This window comes from Penaeus japonicus, unplaced genomic scaffold (genome assembly GCF_977035675.1).
Source record: "Penaeus japonicus unplaced genomic scaffold, GWHDUDI00000001_assembly GWHDUDI00000021, whole genome shotgun sequence".
Lineage (NCBI taxonomy): Eukaryota > Metazoa > Arthropoda > Malacostraca > Decapoda > Penaeidae > Penaeus > Penaeus japonicus.
The window spans coordinates 21,204,007-21,209,006 of NW_028234423.1; the positions used below are offsets into that span (position 1 = coordinate 21,204,007).

The window sequence follows — 5,000 nt, forward strand, 5'->3', positions numbered from 1 at the left end:
ATATATATGATTAAATCTATTGATTTATATACCAGATGAATAATCTGTTGATTTAAATATCAAATGAATAATCTATTGATTTATATATCAAATTAATATATATGATTAAATCTATTGATTTATATATCAGATGAATAATCTGTTGATTTAAATATCAAATGAATAATCTATTGATTTATATACCAGATGAATAATCTGTTGATTTATATATCAAATGAATAATCTATTGATTTATATACCAGATGAATAATCTGTTGATTTAAATATCAAATGAATAATCTATTGATTTATATATCAAATGAATAATCTATTGATTTATACATCAAATGAATAATCTATTGATTTATATATCAAATTAATAATCTATTGATTTATATATCAAATGAATAATCTATTGATTTATATATCAAATGAATAATCTATTGATTTATATATCAAATGAATAATCTATTGATTTATATATCAAATGAATAATCTATTGATTTATATATCAAATGAATAATCTATTGATTTATATATCAAATGAATAATTTATTGATCAATATATCTAATGAATAATATATTGCTCAATATATCTAATGAATAATATATTGATCAATATATTTAATGAATAATATATTGATTTATATATCAAATGAATAATCTATTGATGTATATATCTAATGAATAATATATTGATCAATATATCTAATGAATAGTATATTGATCAAAATATCTAATGAATAGTATATTGATCAATATATCTAATGATTAATATATTAATCAATATATCTAATGAATAATATACTGATCAATATATCTAATGAATAATATATTGATCTACATATCTGCTGAATAATATATTGATCTATATATCTAATGAATAATATATTGATCTATATATCTAATGAATAATCTATTGACCTACATATCTAATGAATGATATATTGATCTATATATCAAATGAATAATATATCTGTGAAGAACAATCTGTTTCCATGCCACAGGATTACTATTAATTTCATCCTTTTAAGTATCTACGAAAAGAAAATAACCTTGCTGAACTGAAAAAAATATGCTTCAGCATCGTCGGCTATGGATGAAGGGTTTTGGCTCTAAAGGTCGTGATTAATTACATCTTCTGTGAACGAGGTTTAACCAAGTTATTTATTCATAAATCAATAGAGTATGAAATTTATGCATGAATCTTTCATTAAATGAATTTATATATAAATCAATAGATTATTCATTATTCAAATAAATCAGCTAATTATGTGATATTATTCTATTTCCAGTAGACGTGTGGGAACTCGGGGTTCGAGTCGCTAATAGTCAATCGTAATGGGCCCTAAGGGATGATCTGAGTCCTTCATTCTTGTATAAAATGTAGGTAATGCACCGAAGTCTGTACAATATTCTCCTAACCAGCCCAGATGAACCTTTCTCCGGAAGATGAATAACGAACTGCATCACTGGGAAAGGTTCACCTGGGCTTCAACGAACGACGTGAAGTCGCTCTAAAAAGCTTGTTTAATATCTCAGGAAGCTTTATTGTGTATCTCATACTGAGAGAGTGCGTCCTTAGTGCATGATTTCAATATACCATGCCATCTCACCTAGTACTGACGAACGTTTATTTCTTCATCACCCCAGGTTGACCTTTCTCCGGAGGATGCCTTCATAGCTCTATCACTGGGAAAGGTTCACCTGGGGTTTCACAAAAAGCGTCCCAGGTAAATCCTAATCAACCATTATCTGACATCCTATATTCCTTGTCACAGGCATAGTTATTTTACCAAAAAGCCCAGCTGAACCTTTCTTCGGAAGATGAATAACAAACTGCATCACTGGGAAAGGTTCACCTGGGCTTCAACGAACAACATGAAGATGCTTTGGGACGCTTGATTGTATATCTCAGACTGGGAGAGTGCGTCTTTAGTGCATGATTTCAATTTACCATGACTAGATCCAGCACTCGTCCATATCTGATGATAGCATCACTTCTAGTACCGAAGAACGTAAAGAAATATTATTTTTATCTAACATCATAGTTGTTTTACAAAAAAAGCCCAGCTGAACCTTTCTTAACAAATTGCATCACTGGGAAAGGTTCACCTGGGCTTCAAGGAACGACATGAAGCCGCTCTAGAAAGCTTGATTAATATCTCAGACTGGGAGAGTGCGTCTTTAGTGCATGATTTCAATTTACCATGACTAGATCCAGCACTCGTCCAAATCTGATGATAGAATATCTTCCAATAGGTGATAACATCTCTTCTAGTACTAAAGAAATATCTTTATCGAACATCATAGTTTTATCAAACAGCCCAGCTGAACCTTTCTTCGGAAGATGAATAGCAAATTGCATCACCGGGAAAGAGTTCATCTGGGCTTCAACGAACGACATGAAGCCGCTCTAGATAAAATCTCAGGCTGAGAGAGTGCGTTTTTAGTGCAGGATTTTGATTAACCACGACTAGATCCAGCACTCTAAATCTGATGATAGAATCTCATCCAATACTGACGGACGTTTGTATAATTACCATCATCAGCCCAGGTTAACCTTTCTTCGGAGGATGCCTTAATAGCTACATCACTGGGAAAGTTTCACCTGGGCTTCATAAAAGCATCAAGGAAATCAATCATTATCAAACACATATGTGTTTTTACAATGTTCTCTTCATTAGCCCAGGTTAACCTTTCTCCGGAGGATGCCTTAATAGCTACATCACTGGGAGAGGTTCATCTGGGCTTCATAAAGGCGTCACAGGTAAATCATGAAGAACATTCGAGGAATGTCGACAACAGAGATACGAGGAATCGAAAATAGATGGACCCCTTTTTCCTGCTGTAGATGCTACGAGTGATGAATATAATTTCTTGTTTGTATTATACTTGTTATACTTTAAGCAATTAGTATCAACAAGATAGTTTATTATAATCATTGTTATCATATATTCAGGAGCCATTGTCTAAACAACGTTAATATTTCTTGCCCTTTTTCATTCTCTTTCTCTAGTATATTTTTTGTTTTTACTGATTTATTTGTTATGAACTTATTACTTTGTTTCTAAAGTAATGTATTGTGTTAACTCCACACAGCATGAAACTACAGGACATGAAAGCACGAAATGGCATCAATAAACATTTCCATTATAATAGGAGCTCTACAAGAGCTCTGTATGAATAGGAAATATTTGATTAATTAGACAATGATTAAAATAATTCTCTAGTACTAAATTCAGACTAAATTATTATTATAGTTATTTGTGTTATATATTCATATGGGACGAGGAATTACTACATTAAGATCAGATATAATCTCAACGTAGAAAATAGTTATAATACATTATAAAGACGCACATACATACACATATATATGCGGGTTTTGCATATCGAGCTTCCTTTTCATTAATAACTACATCACTGGAAAAAGTTCACCAGGACTTCATAAAAACGTCACAGGAAACCATGAAAAATAATAAATCATTATCACACATCATATACATATTCTTATAATCTGCTCAAATGAACATTTAGAAGGTTAAAAGCAATCTGTAACACTAAGGTTTCACCTAGACTTCAGAGAATGGCATGAATCCACTTTAGGATGTTTGAATATATATATATATATATATATATATATATATATATATATATATATATATATATGTGTGTGTGTGTGTGTGTGTGTGTGTGTGTGTGTGTGTGTGTGTGTGTGTGTGTGTGTGTGTTTGTGTGTATATATATATATACATATATGTACCTATATATCTATCTATCTGTCTATATATATATGGGTATATATGTATATATATATATATGTGTATGTATGTATATACGTGTATGTATATATATATATATATATATATATATATATATATATATATATATATACATATACATATATGTATATATGCATATATATATACATATATTCATATGTATACATATATATGCATATATATATATATATATATATATATATATATATATATATATATATATACATATATATATATGTATATACATATATACATATGTGTACATATATATGTATATGTATATATATGTATATATATGTATATATGTATATATATATATATATATATATATATATATATATATATATATGTGTGTGTGTGTGTGTGTGTGTGTGTGTGTGTGTGTGTGTGTGTGTGTCTGTGTGTAGACAGAAATATATCAATGTGTATACACCTGCACACACGACTGTATAACAGGCATTGTTCAAGTGTTTAACCTTCTGTGAGCCAAGAATGATAATGACAGGATACACAAACACAAGCAGAGGCCAGTGCGTGATGTCATTATTCTTTCTTGGTTCACAAATACTGAAGCATACAAATCGTAAATAATGTGATTATTCTATACTCTACAAGAATCACAAAATCATATGCTCAATAAGAACAAGTGTAGTGACGGAAATCCAGACCTTTAATTACGTTGGTTTGGGGCAACCGGATGCCATTGGCGTGTCTTATCTTAGCGAAATTGACTTACATGATAAGCAGTATCCATCGAGGTTACCCCAGACTAGATTAGGGTCAAAGGTCAGGCTTCCAGGACAGAAGAGGGGGGGGGGGGCAAAGGGAACATAAAAGCTCTTACGTCTTCAATATTCAGCAGTCTGGTGCCGCTCCTGAGACGACCACGGTAAGAGGAACTCTGTTATCTTTCGGATTTTGGATGGAAGTGCTAATCATTTCTATTCGCAATCAGTTTTATAGAAAGGATTTTGTTCTTCAGATGCGGTTCCTTGCCTTCGTCCTTCTTCTGGCTCTCGCCGTGGCCTTCGTCGGCGCCAAGGCCGTGCCCTGCTGTGGCGGCGGAGGTCAAGGAGGAGGTCACCACGGAGGTCATAGTGGTGGAGGAGGCATCGGCGGAGGCTTCGGAGGCGGTGGTGGTTCTGGAGGTCAGTATATCGAGGAAGAACATTAACGAATATCATTACTTACTCGAGAAAACTCTTTTCTGGGATGTGAAAGGCTTTTGAGGTCAAG

General features: G+C 32.1%; 1 protein-coding gene and 1 long non-coding RNA gene across 3 annotated transcripts in view; one reads left to right on the forward strand and one right to left on the reverse strand.

Annotated features, from left to right (window-relative positions):
- LOC122257799 (uncharacterized) overlaps positions 1-5,000 on the reverse strand; it is a 127,439-nt gene that overhangs the window by 81,605 nt on the left and 40,834 nt on the right. The gene's annotated exons all lie outside the window — the stretch shown is intronic.
- LOC147469503 (uncharacterized) overlaps positions 4,580-5,000 on the forward strand; it is a 779-nt gene continuing 358 nt past the window's right edge. The window contains exons 1-2 of the long non-coding RNA XR_015192022.1: positions 4,580-4,653; positions 4,747-4,912. This is a non-coding gene — a long non-coding RNA (uncharacterized LOC147469503). The remainder of the gene's footprint in view (positions 4,654-4,746; positions 4,913-5,000) is intronic.